This window comes from Oryctolagus cuniculus, chromosome 8 (assembly GCF_964237555.1).
Source record: "Oryctolagus cuniculus chromosome 8, mOryCun1.1, whole genome shotgun sequence".
Classification (NCBI taxonomy): Eukaryota; Metazoa; Chordata; class Mammalia; order Lagomorpha; family Leporidae; genus Oryctolagus; species Oryctolagus cuniculus.
The window spans coordinates 91,932,474-91,954,079 of NC_091439.1; the positions used below are offsets into that span (position 1 = coordinate 91,932,474).

Here is a 21,606-nt window from a genome sequence, read left to right on the forward strand (position 1 = left end):
TTTTCCCCATTCAATGAGATGCTTCCTGTGGATTTGTCATAGATTGCCTTCATTATGTAGAAGGATGTTCCTTCTATAGTCAATTTGCTTAAGGTTTTCATCATAAAAGGATGTTGTATTTTATCAAGTGCTTCTTTTCATCTATTGAGATAATCATATGGCTTTTGCAAATCACACTTGTTGATTTGCAAATGTTGAACCATCACAGCATACCACAGTTAAATCCCACTTGGTTTGGGTGGATGATCTTTCTGATGTGTTGCTGGATTCGATTGGCTGGTATTTTGTTAAGGATTTTTGCATCTAATTTCATCAGAGAAAGTGGCCATTAGTTCTTTCTCTGTTGTTTCTCTTTCTGTGTTAGGAATTAAGGTAATGCTGGCTTCATAGAAGAAGTTTGGAAGGATACCCTCCCTTTCAATTGTTTTGAATAGCTTGAGAAGAATTGGGATTGATTCTTCTTTAAATGTCTGCTAGAGTTCAGCAGTGGAGCCATCAGGACCTGGCCTTTTCTTTGTTGGGAGGACTTTACTACTGATTCAATCTCTGTCTTGGTTATTGGTTTGTTTAAGTGTTCTTGTCTTGATGAGTCAATTTTGGTAGATTGTATATGTCCAGGACTCTATCTATTTCTTCTAGATTTCCTCATTTGTTGGCATACAGCTCTTTGTAGTGATTCATAATGATTCTTTTTATTTCTGTGGTATCTGTTGTTACATCTCCTTTTTTGTCTCTGATTTTATTAATTTAGGTCCTCTGTCTCTCTCTGTGGTTAGTTGGGTATGTCAATTTTGTTTATTTTTTCAAAAAATAGCTTTTAATGTTACTGGAGAAATGGCAGGGTTCTTGTCTTCACACAAGAAAGAATTCAGGCATGAGACAGAGTAGTGGAAAGTAAAAAGTAGCAAGGTTTATTAGGGTAGGGACATCTGCAAGAAAGGATGGGCACCTCTCCAGACAGGACCTGAGAGTGCCCAGTCGCTCAGACTGGGGGGAGGGGGGAGCGAGGTTACATGGTTGAGTAGAGAGATCACACCTGGGCAGGCCAGGTAGGTGGCTCAGCATAGAGGCAGAGGGCTGAGCACGCAGTCTGGTTGAGGCCGGAGGTTTTCAAGGAGATGGGTCTCTGTCTTCACAGATTTCCTCCTGAAACAAAGGATTTTATGGCTTTAAATATTAAGAAGCTCCTATCTGAGTTTTCCCTTGAAGGTATCAGACAGGAGGAAGCCTAGCTGGCGCCATCCTGGGTTCAGAGGAAGGGTGAGCAGGACCCCCTAGAGAATGGGGATCCAGAGCAGGTTGTTTGAAATGCAGTTACTGGGCTGCATCTGGGAGATTGTGGAAGATTTGTCAGGCAGAAGGGGCGGGGACCCGCATCTGGCAAGTTATCAGGTAGAAGGGGGCAGGGCAGAATGCGAACACTGGGCTGCTCCTGAAACATTATCGGGATGACTTTGAGATGTAGATGCATGTGCTGGATATAGATGTCTTCTCTTTAGGCCTGTCATACACACATAAGCTCATATCTAACTTCCTACCTGACATTAATTTTACTGATGTTTTGTATTTTTTGTTTCAATTTTGTTTATTTCTTCTCAAATTTTAAATATTTCTTACTCCTAATAATTTGGAGTTTGGTTTATTGTTGTTTTTCTAAGTCCTTTAGATACAGTGATAGTTTATTTAATTGTTGAATTTTAGATTTCTTGATGTAGGCACCTATCACTATAAACTTCCCTCTTAATACTGCTTTTGCAGTATCCCATAAGTTTTGATATGATGCATTGTCATCTTCGTTCATTTCCAAAAATTTTTTTATTTCTCTTTTGATTTATTCTGTGACCCACTGTTCATTCAGGGGCATGTTGTTCAGTCTCCATGTGTTTGCATATGTTCTAGAGATTCATGAATTATTGGTTTCCAGCTTAATTCCATTGTGGTCACAAAAGATGCATGGTATGATGTTGATTTTTTGAATTTGCTGAGACTTGCTTTATGGCCTACCATGTGGTCTATCCTAGAGAAATTTCCATGCATTGGTGAGAAGAATGTGCCTTCTGCAACTGTGGGGTGAAAATTTCTGTAGATATCAGTCAGGTCCATTTGACCTATAGTGTCAATTAACTCTGTTGTTTCTTTGTTGATTTTCTGTCTGGTTGATCTATCCATTGATGAAAGTGGGGTGTTACTATTGTATTGGAATGTTTGCCTGCCTTTAGATACATTAACATATTTTTAAATATTTATTTATTTATTTTAAAGCCACAGTTACAGAGAGGCAGAGGCAGAGAGAAAGAGGGTGAGAGGGGTCTTCTGTCCACTGGTTCATTCCCTAAGTGGCCGCAAAGGCTGGAGCTGGGCTGATCTGCAGCCAGGAACCAGGAGCTTCTTGTGAGTCTTCTATGCAGGCACAGGGGCCCAAGGACCTGGGCCATCCCCCACTGCTTTCCCAGGCCACATCAGAGAGCTGGATCCGAAGTGGAGCAGCTGGGACTCAAACCTGCACCCACATGGGATACTCACACTGCAGGTGGCAGCCTTTCCCACTATACCACAAGGCAGACTCTAACATTTCTTTTAAATAGCCACTTGCCCTGTAATTAGGTGTGTATATACTTATTTTAGTCACATATTCCCATTGAACTGATCCCTTAATCAATATATAATACCCTTCTTTGTTCTCTTTTAATAGTTTTTGTGTTAAAGTCTGTTTTATCTTAGTATGGCTCCACCTGCCCTTTTTTGCTTTCCATTAGCATAGACTATCTTTTCCCATCCTTTCATTTTCAGTCTGCATGTATCTTTATTCGTGAGATATGTTTCTTGTAGGCAGCAAATAGATGGGTCTTGTTTTTTAACCCACTTGGCCAGTCTGTATCTTTTAACTGGAGAGTATATTGTTTACTTTGGATTTCTTTTGTACGTTTACTGGGGGATTTTCTGCCTTCACATTCTTTCGTAATGATGTCTATTTTTCTGTGCCTTTGTTTTTGTCTATTTTGTTCATTGCTCTATGAAGTACCTAGAGCAGTGGCCGAAAACTTGTAGACATTCAATACACATCTATTGACTGATGCCCCAACTCACAGTTGAAGGAACTGTGGCCCAAATCTTGACCTGGATGACACTAGGTATGAATAACAGAGCTGGGATGAAAGTGAAATTCTGCCCATCTCAACACTCCTGAATGCTGAGCTATAAGCATCATTTTGCTTGGTATCTATCTGCCTGTCTGTCTGTCCACTTGGCACTAAGTCCAGATGTGACTGTTTAACTCTGAACTTGATGTCTCCCTTGGAAAAAATTAGGAATATTAGATATAATTTGTTCAAAGTCAAATGTTCCCATTTCTATTGGTTCAACAAGTCTGAGAGTTAAGGCTGCCATGGCCATTTCCCTGGGTATGTCGGGATTCTGCTGTGGGAAAAGGAAAGCATGAGACTAGAGCATCTTTCTTCCAGGGGCGGGTGATTTGGTGCCTCCCTTTACCTACTCACATCAAGCCCAGAACTGCAAGCTGCAGGCCCTGCATTCTCAATATATCTTGTTTGCATATTCTTAATGCTTTGAATAAAAAAAAAACTATTTTTATTTATAACTTAAGGCTTCATATGATAAAAAATATCATGGATATAAAAGTTGGAGGATTAATAAAAGCCTGAAATTCACATGTTGCTTCAATTTTGAAAACAGGCAGAGTAATTCTTTGAAAGAGTTGCATACTTATTTAGGTCACATTAGTTAGTAATTCAGAGGGACAAGAAGGAATTATGTGACTTTGGGAGGGTAATGCCTGGGATTTGAATCCCACTTCCACTACCTACTGGTATGTGATCTTTGTTCCTTAACCTCTCTACATTCAGTTGCTGATCTATAAAATTGAAATCAAGAACACCTACCTAAAGGGTTGCTTTGGAAATGAGTGTTGACACAGGTGAAATGCTATGTAAGTGTTGCCATCATACTGTTGTAATCTCCACGTGTGCAGAGTGACTAGAAACCTGGTTCAAGGACATCAGGAAGGAGCTGCTCAAAACACACAGGACAGTGCTTAAGAACACACCCTTGAGAATCAGACATCACTGGACTAAAGACTCATTGCTACAACTGCTATCATTGTGAACTCAGGCAACATGGCCCGTGGTACCCATCTCATAATACAGTAAATAACTAACTTGGCAAAGAATTGAGCTGATACTGGTCAAGCCTTCAGGTAGAACCTGTTGCACAGCTAGTGCTTTCTTACCTCAAATAAATAAAATTACCAGATGAAAATGTTAAAATTTAGTTCAGAGTATTATGTTACCTATGCAGCCTCATATACTATCCCTTTGTAAAAAAAGAAGGAAAAAAGATTTTTGTTTTTTTTACTAAAGAACTTTCACTTTTCCATTTTGTACAAGTCTGCTTTCTCATCCCATACCTGAATGAGGCCGTTGCTCAAGGCTCTGATCATAACCACAAATCAAGAATTTTGATAGTCTGGGCTTAGCTTGTTCCTTAAACCCAGACCGAGAACTCATTTCCCTCATCGCAGTGACGCAAAGCCAACTCATTGTCCTGGAAAAGAAACAACAGGTTCTTATATTTGTCACTGGAGTCACAGTTATTCATCTAAACATGAGGATGCACATTCTGGAATAACTTAAGCAATGGTGGAAATCAGGAAGACCAGACCGTCATCAGAGTGGTCCTCACCCTTAGAGAGCTTGCTTAATCCCTCTGTTGTTTTCATCATGAATTGTGCGTACATATGCGTTCATTCTGCTGCAGCCTTAGCATCGGGGGAGAGACAGCACACACAGTACACACAGTTGAGGCAGCCCTTCCTGGGAAGACCCCCCAAACTCTGTGTTTCTATCTCTCCCTTTTTTCATCCATAAAATGAGGAAGTCACAGCCCTCCTGACTTAGCAGGGGCTGGAAAAACTGAGATCATTATAAATCCCTAGGCCAACACCAGACCACAAAATAAATACCAATCTGTTACTATTATGAACGTTGTCAGAGATCCTATTTAATCTTCTATGAATAACCTACCAATTTTTGCTAAACTTTAATCTAAATAAATGTAATGTTCCAAACTGAATCCTTAAATGTCCACTGAATGTTTCTGTTGTAGTTTCCCATTTTCAAAAAAGGTTGTAGTAAGAATAATACATTAAAACAAACAAAAGGCTGGCGCCGCAGCTCACTAGGCTAATCCTCCACCTTGCGGCGCCGGCACACCGGGTTCTAGTCCCGGTCAGGGCGCCGGATTCTGTCCCAGTTGCCCCTCTTCCAGGCCAGCTCTCTGCTGTGGCCAGGGAGTGCAGTGGAGGATGGCCCAAGTACTTGGAGCCTGCACCCCATGGGAGACCAAAAGTACCTGGCTCCTGCCATCGGATCAGCGCAGTGCACCAGCTGCAGTGTGCCGGCCACAGCGGCCATTGGAGGGTGAACCAATGGCAAAGGAAGACCTTTCTCTCTGTCTCTCTCTCTCTCACTGTCCACTCTGCCTGTCAAAAAAAAAAAAAAAAAAAAAAAAAAAAAAAAAAAAAAAAAAGATAAATGATCCCTGTAAAGTCAAGTAGTTCAGAGTTAGAATCCCAGCCCTTTTGTTTGCTGCCTGTGTGATGCTAGATAACTGAATCTGTTCTTTTTCTTATTTCACAAAATTGGTGTAAAAATAAAATAAGCAGAACCACATAAAAATCCAGCATATTATCTCACTCAAAGCAGATTCTCAAAAATAATCTTAAAAAATCACAATTCTGGATACTAATATGGACACTGTAATCACATCAGTGTAACATTTGAGAATTTAAAATTGCTTGCATTTATATTGCTGGAAACTGAGGCTCTGAGAACAGGTGTTTTGCAAAACCACTTAGGTGCAGAGCGGAGACAAAGGATTTAGCTTCGTGTGAAGGAGTTGCCTTATTTGGTAGCTTGAAGAACACTTACTACAACTGATACTACAACTGATTATGAAACCAACTTCTAGTGTTTGGGCCCCTGCCACTCACACTGGAGACTTGAAAGAAAGCTGGTATCTCCTGGCTTCAGCCTGGCCCAGCCCTGGCTGTTGGGGACATTTGGGGAGTGAACCAGCAGATGGAAGATCTATCTGTTTGTCTGTCTTTCTGTCTCTGTCTCTGTTTCTATCTCTTCTCTCCTTCTCTTGCTCTGTAATTCTGCCTTTCAAATAAATAAATAAATCTTAAAAAAAAAAAAAGAACTCCAGGTCTTAGCTATTGTGAATTGAGCTGCAATAAACATTAGGGTGCAGACCTCTTTTTTATTTGCCAATTTAAATTCCTTTGGGTAAATTCCAAGGAGTGGGATGGCTGGGTCGAACGGTAGGGTTATCTTCAGGTTTCTGAGGAATCTCCAGACTGACTTCCATAGTGGCTTGACCAGCTTGCATTCCCACCAACAGTGGGTTAGTGTCCCTTTTTCCCCACATCCTCGCCAGCATCTGTTGTTGGTAGATTTCTGCATGTGAGCCATTCTAACCGGGGTGAGGTGAAACCTCATTGTGGTTTTGATTTGCATTTCCCTGATTGCTAATGACCTTGAACATTTTTTTCATGTGCCTGTTGGCCATTTGGATTTCCTCTTTTGAAAAATGTCTATTGAGGTCCTTGGCCCATCTCTTAAGTGGGTTGTTGGTTTTGTTTTTGTGGAGTTTCTTGATCTCTTTGTAGATTCTGGTTATTAACCCTTTATCTGTTGCATAGTTTGCAAATATTTTTTCCCATTCTGTCGGTTGTCTCTTCACTCTCCTGACTGTTTCTTTTGCAGTACAGAAACTTCTCAATTTGATGCAATCCCAATAGTTGATTTTGGCTTTGACTGCCTGTGCCTCCCGGGTCTTTTCCAGAAATTCTTTGCCTGTGCCAATATCTTGAAGGGTTTCTCCAATGTTCTCTAGTAACTTGATGGTGTCAGGTCATAGATTTAGGTCTTTAATCCATGTTGAGTGGATTTTTGTGTAAGGTGTAAGGTAGGGGTCTTGCTTCATGATTCTGCACGTGGAAATCCAATTTTCCCAGCACCATTTATTGAATAGACTGTCCTTGCTCCAGGAATTAGTTTTAGATCCTTGATCAAATATAAGTTGGCTGTAGATGTTTGGGTTGATTTCTGGTGTTTCAATTCTGTTCCATTGGTCTATCCATCTGTTTCTGTACCAGTACCATGCTGTTTTAATTACAACTGCCCTGTAGTATGTCCTGAAATCTGGTATTGTGATGCCTCCGGCTTTGTTTTTGTTGTACAAGATTGCTTTAGCTATTCGAGGTCTCTTGTGCCTCCATATAAATTTCAGCACCATTTTTTCCAGATCTGAGAAGAAGGTCTTCGGTATCTTGATTGGTATTGCATTGAATCTGTAAATTGCTTTTGGGAGAATGGACATTTTGATGATATTGATTCTTCCAATCCATGAGCATGGAAGATTTTTCCATTTCTTGGTATCCTGTTCTATTTCTTTCTTTAAGGTTTTGTAATTTTCATCGTAGAGATCTTTAACGTCTTTGGTTAAGTTTACTCCAAGGTATTTGATTGTTTTTGTAGCTATTGTGAATGGGATTGATCTTAGAGGCAATAGACTCTTTTTTAAAAAAGATTTATTTATTTATTCATTCATTCATTCATTTGAAAGTTACAGAGAGGCAGAGGCAGAGGCAGAGAGAGAAGTTTCCCATCCACTGGATCACTCACTCCCCGTATGGCCACAATAGCCAGCACTGCACCAATCCAAAGCTGTGAGCCCAGAGCTTCTTCTGAGACTCCCATGCAGGTGCAGGTGCCTATGCACTTGGGCCATCCTCTACTGCACTCCCAGGCCACAGCAGACAGTGGGACTGAAAGTGGATCTTGAACTGGTGCCCATATGGGATGCCTGCACCGCAGGTGGCAGCTTTACCCACTACACCACAGTGCTGACCCCAACAATAGACTCTTGATCTTTCAGCAGTTCATTTCTAGAGCCATGGCTTGTGTCAAAAGAATCATCTTGGCCGGCACCATTGCTCACTAGGCTAATTCTCCACCTGCGGCGCCGGCACCCCGGGTTCTAGTCCCGGTTGGGGCCCGGATTCTGTCCCGGTTGCCCCTCTTCCAGGCCAGCTCTCTGCTGTGGCCCGGGAGTGCAGTGGAGGATGGCCCAAGTGCTTGGGCCCTGCACCCCATGGGAGACCAGGAGGAAGCACCTGGCTCCTGGCTTCAGATCAGCACAGCATTCCGGCAGCAACATGCCGGCCGTAGGGGCCATTGAGGGGTGAACCAATGGCAAAGGAAGACCTTTCTCTCTGTCTCTCTCTCTCTTTCTCTCACTGTCTAACTCTGCCTGTCAAAAAAAAAAAAAAAGAATAATCTTTACCAATCCATCCAAGGACAAACTTTAGGACACACATTCACTGCCTGAGAGCTGCCTGGATGGGGGGAAATGATATGACTGAAAGCTAGAGGGGAAATGAAGTGACCCAGCACAAGATGACACAGGCAGAGGGCAGTGTGTTCATGCATTATGGCAGGTGGATCTCAGAGGGGCTGCACGTCACATCTGGAAGCACTTGCTCCTATAGGACCAAGAAGTTATACTTTACTTTTGCAGAATGCTTACTTTTCCTGCATATTTTATTTTATTTTATTTTATGAAACTTCCTTCTGATGTGTTAAAGACCACCACATTTCACTTTAGTGAGCTGATAGTCATATCCTCTTAGTTGAGAAGAGAAAGCTTTAAGAGTGGAAAGTTGAATAAAGTAAAGCCAGTGACCATCCAGGGCCAGGCCACTCTGTCCCCACACATGGATGGCAGTGTTTTTCTGACTTAAGTGATGTCTAGCCACTCTGTGAGAGGAGAGTGAGAAGAAAAGAAGGGATTATGAGAAAACAACTATCTGCTCAGCCAGCCCTGCAGCGTTGCTCACTTCCAGCTTGAAACTTTGGTCTTGGCCTTTCTATGGATTCCTTGCTCCTTGACCCTGGCTTGCAGCAAAGTTGGAAGCTAGACTCTAAAATGAGCTGACAGCACCCATGGCTAGCTCACCTCCCCTACCCACCCACTCCCCAAAAAAAAGAAAAAAAAAGAAATACTTGGTACAAAGCATTTGTCTTTAAGAAAGTATTTTCCTTATTCATTATATTTGCGTAGATTTGTCATAGACAACCATTTCAACAGAGGGGAAAACAGCATGACCTTGAGTCTGCGGCATCCTGTTGCCCTTTGTAGCCAAGGTCAGGCTGTTTCTCCACCTGCTTCCTTTCTGCTCCTCTTGGCAGATCTGAAGCTAGTAGGGTCGTATTCAACATTGCATGTGCCGTGACAGGGCAGCTGTAATTGAGCAACAACATTTGGTTTGGCCAATAGTTCAGTTTGTTGAGTCATAAGGCTGACAAGTAGCTACAGCACATGAAGTAGCACTTCATGAGTCAGTGCAAGTGAGCAGCAGTGGCTCAAGTATCACACGCATGACTGAATGTCTCTTTATTCTAGGAAGGATATTCCTATCTATTTAATTCAATGACATTGGTTCTCAAATATTCAGTGTAAGTCTCAGACCTTCAGGAAGATGTCCCAAGACCCATGATGAATAGTGTCTTATGTCCAGCGTTCTCCCTCTAATTGTGAGTCTTCACCAGGAAATGCCAATACTCAATAGCATATTCGTTCTTGAGCAATTTGATACCTCTTGGTAAAAGTATAAGTTGAGAAATCAGTTTCCTGCTGTCACTACTCCAACACCTTACAGACTTTCAATAAACAAATGCAGTTTCTTCTTTATTCTACTAAAAAAGAAAATTTTTGTACAAGCAAACAATTTAAGTGTCTTGAAAATGTCAGCAAGGTGAGTTAGGTTCCCAGTGCATCAGTGGTCTACCTTGTGTTGCAAATTTTCATGAATCCATTGAGGAATCAAGATAGACAATACCATTATTCTTCATTTTTCCTTATCATGTTCCATTGCTCTACATTATCATAGAGTTACTTTACCTAGGGCTGGCACCGTGGCTCACTTAGCGGCGCCGGCATCCTGTATGGGTGCCAGTTCTAGTCCCAGTTGCTCCTCCTCCAGTCCAGCTCTTTGCTGTGGCCCCAGGAGGGCAATGGAGAATGGCCCAAGTGCTTGCACTCCTGAACCCACTGGGAGATCGGAGGAGGCACCTGGGTCCTGGCTTTGGATCAGCTCAGCTCCGGCCATGGTGGCCATTTGGGGAGTGAACCAATGGAAGGAAGACCTTTCTCTCTCTCACTGTCTATAACTCTACCTGTCAAAAAAAAAATGAATCACTTTACTTAAATCATCATTCCACTAGTGGCCCAAGAAAGATTAATCTGGAAATCTTTTTTAAAGATTCACTTATTATTTATTAGAGCAGTAGGGAGGGAGACAGAGGAAAAGACCTTCCATTTGTTGGCTCACTTTCCAAATAGTTGTGGTAGCCAGGTTTGGGCTAGGCTGACCATCCTGGTCTCCCACAATGGGTAGCATGGGCCTGGAGCTTGAACTGGCATTCCAACACAGGATGCCAAAGTTGCAAGAGACAGTTTAGTCCACTGAATCACAACACCAGTCCCCTCATCATGAAATCTTGACCATTAGTACTGCACCCCGATCTCTTCCTCAACTGTTCTCTTGTTTTCAGAACTCAATTTTTAAACTCTTTCTTCTAGAATTCCTTCCCAAAAGTTGTCCTCCAAATCTAAGTCTCTACCATCTCAGCTCTGCGGAGAAGACAACATTTTTATCTCTCTTGATTATTTTTTATTGGTTTTTAAAATTCTTATTGACACAATAATTGTACATCTTTATGACACACAATGTGATGTTTGGGTGCATTTATACATTGTGTGTTAATCAACTCAAGATACTTCAGTCATGCATCCTCTCAAACACTTTTCATTTCCTTTTATGAGAACATTCAAAATCTTCTAATTATTCTGGATTAAATGATACAACATTGTTATTCTAGGTGCAGCGGTAAAGACAGGGACCCTGCTTACTTTTTTCTTTTATCCCTATGGTCTAACCCACACCCTTAGTAAGTATAGTACTGTCCTTGTCACAGAACCTGTTGTCTCCTCAATCATACTGGGAGCTCCTTAAGAGGAGGAACCGTCTCATCTATGGCTCTCCAAGCCCTGTTCAGACACATTATACTCAGGATGTGCTTGTAGAGGTGGTGAACTGAATATATAGGGAGGCTTCAGAATTGTGCTATTGAGAGCAAGAGGGTCTGTAAAGTCCTTGTTGCACGTGGCCTGGATTTTAGTCTCACAAACAGTTGAAAAAATTTTAAAAAAATATGAGATGGGAATGACTTGGTTGCCCAGAGTGGTTTCTGGACCACCTCCCTCCCACAGCCTCGCCTGTGCCTTTCTGACAGTTGTAATGTTGCCGTTGACTTGCTGTTGTCCCAGCTGGTCACTCCCTTACAACTAATTGAATAAGCTGTTGCCCCTTCTTCCTCTTTTCTTCTATCCTCAAGCCCCCATGTCCTTCTGTCCACCTCTGCTCAAGAATTCCAGGGCTACCCTTCCTTTTGACTTTGTTATGAGTGCTTCACCTCCACTGTCTCCCAGCAGTCACATAGGAGTGAAGGAAGACAGGGATCTGGACAGGAGGAAAGTGGTGCCTGCAGGGTCAACAGCTTTCACATTCCTCAGATGAGCAAGCATGAGGGCATCTAGTGTTCTACTCTGTTGAGAGGGTACACGCTTTCTTTGCCTTCTCAGGCTGTCTAAGCTCAATCCAGGAGGAAAAGAGAATTCTTAAAGCTCTTGCTGCTATGGGTGAGCTTTGCTTCAGAATGTTGATTCTAAGGTGATTGTGCATCCTGTCAATGAAAACTGGGCCCCCAAATCCACAGGGAAAAGGGCAGCTCAGCCACACAGTGAGAGAGTTCAAAATCAGGATTTCTGAACCACAGGATTCTGGGGTTCCTTGCTCAAAACCAGGAGACCAGAAAAGGCCTCTGCAAAATGTCATGGTCATTGGTGGAAGTGAAAGGAATAAAGCCCTAACACATGCATCAGCTCTGTGAGCCCGGCCCTTGGCAGGCTCTTTATTGAGCTCTCTCTTCCAGTTAGCTCCTTTCTCACCACGGATTTCTTTATTCCATTTTTTGCAATCGTGTCAAATGTCACATTCACACAGCAAGTGAAAAGAATATATAATTATTTTAAAACATTATTGTAAATGTGGGCATATATGCAGTCACCACTTAGATCAAGAATTCGCAATTGGCACAGAGTTAAGATGCTACTTGGGACATCCATATCTCATATCAGAGTGCTCGGGTTCAAGTCCTGGCTAGGCTTCCGATTCCAGCTACCTACTAACATGCACCCTGGGAGGCAGTAGATGATGGCTCAAGTAGTTGGGTTCCTGCCACTCAAGTGGTAGACACAGATTGAGTTCTAGACTCCTGACTTCCAGTGGGCATAGGCCCAGTTATTGCAGGCATTTGGGGAGTGAATTGGTGAATGGGAGATCTGTGTGTGCATGTGTGTTTGTGTGTGTGTGTCTTTCCAAAAAAAAAAAAAAAAAAAAGAGAGAGAGAGAGAGAGACAGAGACAGAGAAACTATTTTCTTGATCAATTATCTAATTAAAACAGATTATATCAACCCATGTATATACAATTAACCAATAGAACAGGAACAAGGGTAGAGGACTTAACTTATTAGATATCAAGAGTGTCTGATTTTCCTGGCCTTTTGACAACTTTTCTGCCTCTCTTATACATGAAGTGTCCTCACTTGGGATTTATGGGCTACCATGCATCCTTCAAAACTGACTTGAAACAGGGATTCCCCTCAGAAGCTATCATTGACCTTGGGTACTCCTTTCTCTGTGATTCTTTACAACTTGGAGAACTGTCTTACAAGCTGTTTAGGTTCCAGTTGTGAGTCAAGTCCTGTAGATTTGTGACCTTAATCTAGCTATTTAATCTCTATAGGCTTCAATGTCGTTGCAATTTTCTGAGAGAATTCAATTAGGGTCTTTATTGTGAAACTATTTAGCTCTATAATATAATTCTGATTATTTTTATTTTCCATTCTAGTCTTTTTAGTGCAGGGATCACGGACCATTTGTCTTTGTATCCCCTTCACCTAGCCTGCAATCTCAACCTAGGGATGCATTAGAAACTTGGGATGGTAAGGTTCATTATCTGTAGTCCAAGTAGTGCATTGTCTCCCTGGAAAGAATGGTCAAAGACATTCATCTACAAGTCGTTTGTTTCTGGAAATAAAACCCCAATACTAGAAAGTTTCGCTTAAAACTGTAAGACTAGAACTTTTCCCTTAACTTAAAGCCCCACCATGTTTTTCACCAAGCAACAGACTATCTCTTTACCTGTTCCGGAATTCCAGAGTTCCTTATACGCTGGAGAAAATGACAAACCCAAGAAGGTGACGAAGAAGAAAAACAAAAAGAGGAAGAGGGAAAAAAAAAAAAAAAAGATGGGAATGGAAGGAGAGGAGGGAAACAGAAGAAAGAATCATGGAGGAGATAAAGCATTGCCATGTTTTCTGTGGCAATATTTACCTGTACTGTCATGACCCCATGTTGGAGGGATTGATTCCAGGACCTCTTCGAACCCCAAATCCACAGATACTTATGCCCCTCACATAAAATGGCATAGTATTTGCATACAATCCACACACATTCTCCTGTGCACTTTAAATCAAATGTAGATAATTACAATATGTGATAAAATGTAAATACTATGTAAATAGTTGTTATACTATATTATTTAGATAATTATGACAACCAAAGAACACCTTACCAATTTATTACAGATGCAGTTTTTTTTTTCCTGAATATTTTCCACCTACAGTTGGTTTAATCCTTGTTGCAAAACCTATAGATGGGACATGTTAAATGTAGATGCTTCCCTTTTACAGTTACTACACAGAATGTTTTATAATATTCCAGTCTGAGATGTTCAGAGTATTTTTCTAAATACCTGAGCTATCCCAAAGAGAAAGAATAGTTCCAGAATTGAGTTTAACTGTCTAGAGGGTGTACTATCTGGAACAATGAATGAATTTGCCAAAGAAAGGGATCCTGTATATACACTGCAAGCTCAAGAGGTCAGCTTTGGACAATTTTTAAATAATGGCCTAATCCTTGTCCCAGACATTGAGTACTCGGAAATATTGAGGTCTATTTTTTAACATGTCTGAATTTATTTTGCTTTTGAATTTTTATTTTAGCAAATAGCTAATTTTTTTTATTTTAGCAAACAGCAAACATTAAATATTACACTGTTACAATAATGGATATGAGTGAACTATGTTGGCCTGTGGTGGCCACAGAATAAATGTTTGATGCATGACTCCACAGTGAGGCTTTGATCACTGAATGACACTGAATGACAATGTTGTTTTAGACTTAAAAAAACATGCTGAGGAACAGGGCCTCCCCTTGTTGCCCGTCTCACTTGTTGACATGGGCTATCTGGAGTGCAATACTGTCTTTGGCTCTTGTATTCTGTCATATTTGTACTGAAAAAGATTTTTTTTTGGCCGGCGCCGCGGCTCACTAGGCTAATCCTCCGCCTAGCGGCGCCGGCACACCGGGTTCTAGTCCCGGTCGGGGCGCCGGATTCTGTCCCGGTTGCCCCTCTTCCAGGCCAGCTCTCTGCTGTGGCCAGGGAGTGCAGTGGAGGATGGCCCAGGTGCTTGGGCCCTGCACCCCATGGGAGACCAGGAAAAGCACCTGGCTCCTGGCTCCTGCCATCGGATCAGCGCGGTGCGCCGGCCGCAGCGCACCGGCCGCGGCGGCCATTGGAGGGTGAACCAACGGCAAAGGAAGACCTTTCTCTCTGTCTCTCTCTCTCACTGTCCACTCTGCCTGTCAAAAAAAAAAAAAAAAAAAAAAAAAAAAAAAAAAGATTTTTTTTTATCATTGAATATGACTATCATTATAGAAGACAATCAGAGTGAACTCAAGAGAAAGCAAATTTACTATAGCAAAAATGGAACAGACAAATTTCCTTCTTATTTCTAACAAGTTCCTTTGGAAAACAGACATGAAATTAAAGCAACCAACTTGGATTCCAGAACCTTGTTCTTTGCCCAGGCTGTAGAAATGCCATACTGTGGAAGGGCGGACAAGGCTGTCCTCAAAGCTGGGTCATGGAGCTCAGAATCAGGTCAGAGCTGGGAAACTCAAGATTCAAGGAAGTGTCTGAGTCTATTCACAAGGTCCAAGTGAATATCTTTGTCTTTCCCAGAACCTCCTTTGTCTTCCCTGACAGCACCATGACAATGCGATCATAGCTCAAACCAGTGAAGCAGAACATGCTTCCTCCTGGAAGGTTTAATGCCCTGAGAAGCTGTTATTTAGGCGATTGTATGACACACTTAGAACTAGGGTATTTTAGTAGGTCAGTAGAGCATTAGGTAAATATGCTGTCCCGGCTGCAGTCCTGCAGGAACAGGCCTGCCAAGTCTGCTTTCATTCTGCTCCATGCACAAGTGAGACCATTAGCATCACCACGTGCAACTGGACACCACAGTGTGTTTTAGTGGCGAAGCTCTAGCTAGATGAGACTTGGACTACCAAGGTGAAAAACGAGAGGACTAACCATGAGAATGCCTAGGCCTCCATCACCTCCAACCTGAAGTACTGCTATAGACTTGTGCTCTATCTAATTGGTCTGCCTACTTCTTCTCTTATAATTATGCATTTTATTTTCAGTTAGAAATGGATTCATTCTGAAAAAAAAAACCTAGACTCCACAGAAAGACTATTAAAACTGATGAGCAAATTCACAGAATCTTGGAAAACAAAAGCAACACAGAAAAATCACTAGCATTTTTATATGCCAATGATGAACTCACTGAAGAAAAATTGTAAGAGCAAACCATTTCACAATAGTTACCAAAAAAGAAAGAAAAAGATAAATTTAGCCAAGGATATGAAAGACTTCTCCAATGAAAATTACAAAACACTAATGAAATAAACTTAAGATGACACAAAAAGATAGAAAGACTTTCCACAGTTTGTAAAATGGAAAAAATAATATTATTAAAATGCACATGCTTCCCAAAGTGATATTAACATACACATACTTTCCAAAGTAATTTGCAGATTCAATGTGATCCTCATCAAAACACCAATGATATTCTTGACAAAACTAGAAAAACAATCCAAAAATTTATAAGGAAGCACAAAATATCCTGAATAGCCGAAGCAATCTTGAACAAAACAAAGCTAGAGGCATCACAATACCTGGTTTCAAGACATACTACAGAGCTATTGCAACTAAAACACCATGGTACTGGTATAAAAGCTGACACATAGTTCAGTGAAACAGAATAGGGATCACAGTACAATGGAGTGACTATAACTCACAACTATGCAGCTAAACCAAATGACGTTAACAGTCACCAAAAACCTCTATGATAAATGATGCTTAGAAAATTGGATAACCTCATACCAAAGAATTAAGTTTGATCTATATTTCACCCTAAACAAAAATAAAATCAAAATGGATCACAGATCTACATATAAGATCTGAAACTAATAAGCAACCAGAGGGATACATAGGGTGTAGAGGGAATTTCAACACATTAATATTGGCAATTAAAAAAAATCAAAAGCACAGGTAAAAAAAATCAGGCAAATAGGATTATATCAAACTTACTAGCTTCTGCACAACAAAGGAAACAATTAACAGAGCAAAGAGAATCATCAGAATAGGAGAAAATACATTTGTGAACTATTCACTTGAAGAACTGGTGTTGTGAAACAGTGGATTAAGTCAAAGCTTGAGACACTGGAATCCCATATCAGAGGGTTGGTTTGACCTAACTTCTTGCTAATGTGCCTGTGTGGAAAAGCAGAGAATGATGGTCTAAATACTTGAGTCTCTGCCACTCATAGGGGAGACCTAGATAGGGAGTTTCCAGATCCTGAGTTCAGCTTGGCCCAGCTCTGGCTTTTGTAGGCATTTAGATAGTGAACCATCAGATAGAAGATCTCACTCTCTCTTTCTGTCTCTCCTCTCAGTATCACTCTGTCATTTGAAATAATAAATATTTTAAGAAGACTATTCATTTGATAAAGAATAAATATTTAGGATATATGAGGAACTCAAAAACTCAACAAGAAACATTCAATTAAAAATAGGCAAAGGATCTGCATAGTTCTCAATACCAAAATACAAATGATCAAAATATACATAAAAATGCTCAGTATCAAGAGCCATCAGGGAAATGCAGATCAAAACCACTATTGGACATCATCTTACCCCAGATTGAATGGCTATTATAAAAATATTTTTTTAAAATGATGATGAGGATATGGAGAAAAGGAAACAGTTATACACTGTTGATGGGATGCAAATTAGTGCAGCCATTATGGAGAACAATATAGACGTTCCTCAGAAAACTGAAAATGAATCTAGCATATGACCCAACTATCCCACTTTTGGGTATACATCTGAAGCAAATGAAATCAGCCTATCAAAAAGATATCAGCGTTCCTATATTTGTTGGAGCACTGTTCACAGTACATAAGATATGAACTCAACCTAGGTGTTCATCAGTGGATGAATGGATAAAGAAAATGTGATATACATATAAATACATACACATATGTGTGTGCATATATAAAATGTATATGCAATGGAATATTATTCAGCCTTTAAAATAATGAAATCCTGACATTTCCAGCTAAATGGTTGGTCATTATATTAAGTGAAATAAAGCCAGACACAGAAGGACAAAACCATATGTTCTCTCTCATGTGTGGAAGTTAAAAGAAGTAGATCTAAATTTAGAATATTAATTACTAGTCTGGAAAGTATTTGGGAGGAGAGACAGAGGGAGTTTGGACAGAGGATAAATAAATAAAGCATGGTTAAATAGAACTAACTAGTATTTCACAGTAGAATGGAGTGACTGTGATTCACAATAATGTATTATATATTGTAAAAAGAACTGCAAGAGAGGAACCAGGAAGATCTAAATACAAAGAAAAGGAAAGGAAAGGAAATGGAGGAAAGAAAAAAAAATACAGACTCCTTCTGAGTGAATGAGACAAAGGCCCTGGTTAAATACATCTTAACATGTTACTACTCAGTTCAGCATTTGCAATGGCTTCCCATCACTAAGCTACAAGTAAGACATCCGTACAGTGGTATTCATGTGCCTGTGTGTTCACCTCCTCTCCCCTGCTCCTGGCCTCCTTTTCTGCCACTGGTACACGGGGAGCTCTGCTTTCTGCCGCATGCTTTTAGAGCCTGCAGCCTTCTTGAGCTGACAGCGTTGTTGCCTGGAACATGCTAAGCCCACTCCCTCAAAGTCTGCCTCTGTTGTGCAGGATCTTCCTTGCTTCCTTCTGTCCTCTGTGTGAATGCTCCCTCTTCAGAGAGCTCTTCTGACCTTGCTCTAAATTAAATCCCCTTGTTCTCTTGATTCCTCTTATCTCCCCCCATGGTATTTGAATTACCAACATGCTCACTTTGGTAAATGGAAACAGTGAAACCATCAAGATTAAATAAACATTTTACAATGAAGTAGCAAATAAAGCTATCAAAGAAATACAATGCCTTCTTATTTTCTCCATTTGCAACTTTCTCAAGGTAATCTTGAAAATCTACAATCTACAATCAGCCTGGGTCTGTTATTATTTAATACTGTTTTTTTTTTTCTTTCTAGCATACACACCCAGACTTCTGGACTTGGATTTCTGTGTTCCTTTTGTGTAGCATGACTTCTGAACTACATACTTCTCTCAAATGTCAACTTATTATAAGTAGATACAAGCATCTGTCTGCTTCATTATGTGTTCTGGCATATCTATGCCTGAACATTTATGTAATAAGATACACATTGTTTAATTATAAATTGCATTCCATTTACTTCTACTTTATATTTTAAATAGAGCATTATATTGAGTTGCACTAAATTATATGTGCATAGAAATAATATTCCTTCTGCATTTCATTTTTGGATAGCATAGAATAATATAACATATTTGCTATAATAAGTATATTTGTAGACTACTGACCTAACCCAATTCCTTCATCTAACACATGAGGAAACAAAAGCACAGATTACTAAAGACCATGATGTTGGGACCAGAGGCAGGGCTATACAGCGGAGGCGTGTGCAGTCACTTCCATACACTCTGCTTTTCTACAACAGGTTTCCTCAGTATGGTTCAGATTCTTGAAGCAATAGAAGAAATACTTGTTAAATTATCCTTCTTGCACAAGAATCTTTCTTTTAATCTTTATGGATTCTCTAAATCTATGTCAGTGAAATTTTACACTTAATTGGATTCTGCAAAATTGCCTCAATTATTCACCTTTGTTACAGAACTCTTTCAGAAAAAATGAAATACATCTGCTCACAGATAGAACTTTTCAAAGGGCTTTCGCACACAGACATGTCATTGCATTGCTAGTTTTAGCATTTGGTTTCTGCTGAATGTTTAGTGAAGCCACCCCACAGACACTCTTGTATTTCATTACACAGTAGACACAAAGTGTGTATGTATATGGTGGAAATGTCTTTGATTCCCAAAAAATAGTTCAGTACTGCAGACACAAAATCAGGCCTTGCAAAGAGAGACCTGCCAAATAGCAGCTTGTCAAATTCATAATGTAAGTAAGTATATAAGTGTCCACCAGTAGAAGTTCCAAACTAACCTGATCGTAGGTTAAGATGCATTTTGTTGGCCAGCGCCGTGGCTCACTAGGCTAATCCTCCACCTGCGGCGCCAGCACCCTGGGTTCTAGTCCTGGTTGGGGTGCCAGATTCTGTCCCAGTTGCTCCTCTTCCAGTCCAGCTCTCTGCTGTGGCCCAGGAGGGCAGTGGAGGATGGCACAGGTCTTTGGGCCCTGCACCCGCATGCGAGACCAGGAGGAAGCACCTGGCTCCTGGTTTCGGATCGGCGCAGCGCACCGGCCGCAACGCACCGGCCGTAGAGGCCACTTGGGGGGTAAACCAATGGAAAAGGAAAAAAGGAAGACCTTTCTTTCTCTCTCTCTCTCTCTCTCTCTCTCTCTCTCACTGTCTAACTCTGCCTGTCAAAAAAAAAAAAAAAAAAGATGCATTTCGTTGATAAAAGACAGTGTTGGTTGAGACCCTATATCACATTCACTACTTGATAGGTTTGAAACAAGAATTTGTCTGAAATTATTCTTAAGCTATCTTAGAGTTTCACATCATGTGAATCTATTTTGCTTATTATTAGGGAGATTGTGTATTATATCTGTGCTCAGATACATGGAGTCTTTCCCCATAGATAATGTCAACATATTTGTGGTTCTGAGACACCATGAGTCACAGAGCTTCATAGTAAAGTTATTGTATATATACTTGGCCTCATTGCAACATTCATATGATCATTACGCAAATATCTTTTTTTTTTTCAAAAAAGGATGCATTTATTTATTTAAAGGCACAGTTTCAGAGAAAGAAAGAGATACAGACAGAGGGAGATCTTAATCTGCTGTTTCACTCTCCAAATGACCACAACAGCCAGAGATGGGACAGACTGAAGCCAGGAGCCAGGAGCTTCATCTGAATTCTCCCACATGTGTGCAGAGGCCCAAATACTTGTGTTATCCCCAGCCACTTTTCCCAGGCCATTAGAAGGGATCTGGATAGGAAATGGAGCAGCCAAGACTCAAGCTGGCTCCCATACAGAATGCTGGGGTCTCAGGCTACAGCTTTACCTCCTGTGCCATAATGTTGGACCCTAGGTAAACATCATTTGCGCATCATCTATGTCTAGGTGTTAGAAATAGGGACTTTGACCCTGCCTTTGTGGAACCATATGTTCCTGAAGAAAAGAGGGCCATGTCTTGCATCTGTGTCCCCCCATCTGATGACTGAACACCATATAGGACATGTTGCTCAACGCATCCTTGTAAAATGAATAAAAGAGAATAAGAAACACTGGTAAGAAGACAACTATGTGCTGTTGGCAGCTGGATTTCCCACGCCTAGCACAGCCCCAGAGCCTGAGGACCTTGAATTGTTTTTGTCTCTTCTTTTTCACTTTCCATGAAATTTTTCTTTAATACTATCCAATAGTTAGTGAAAGCTTCTAGCTACCTCTCTGGAAGATATGCAAAGGGGGCAGGAAATTGTCCTACGTTTAAGTCATTAAATCCCCTGACTTGAACCAAATCAAGCATAATATTATTGAAGCAAGGCTCTGTGAAGATACCCAGACTATCTGTACAGTGTAGCATGGGAAAGCAGTAGACCAGCAATGTGTTTCCTTCTGGGTGGAAAGAGCACAAGATCCAAGCAGTCAAAAGTGTAAGGAGATACCTTGCGAGCCAGCTCCACTTTCTCCTCCATCCTGCTCTTCCTACGCCTCCTTCAGCTGTAACCGAGTCAAGAGTTGACATCATCTTTCCTCTTCACCTCTTGCTGGTGATCACCACCAGGAGGGAGGTCAGAAGCCTGGCTCAGGAATGGCACCGTGGCTCAGTAGGTTAATCCTCTGCCTGCAGCGCCGGCATCCCATATGGACACTGGTTCTAGTTCTGGCTGCTCCTCTTCCAATCCAGCTCTCTGCTGTGGCCTGGGAAAGCAGTGGAAGATGCCCCAGATGCTTGGGCCCCTGCACCTGCGTG

At 41.1% G+C, this 21,606-nt stretch overlaps 1 long non-coding RNA gene across 1 annotated transcript; it reads right to left on the minus strand.

Moving 5' to 3' along the window:
• Nucleotides 1-888: 888 nt before the first annotated feature.
• On the minus strand, nucleotides 889-20,197 carry LOC138843557 (uncharacterized). Its single transcript, XR_011378395.1, has 3 exons — nucleotides 19,663-20,197; nucleotides 4,424-4,560; nucleotides 889-1,146 (listed from the first exon to the last, which is right to left on the minus strand). It is a non-coding gene; the product is annotated as an uncharacterized lncRNA (long non-coding RNA).
• Between the last annotated feature and the right edge of the window lie 1,409 nt (nucleotides 20,198-21,606).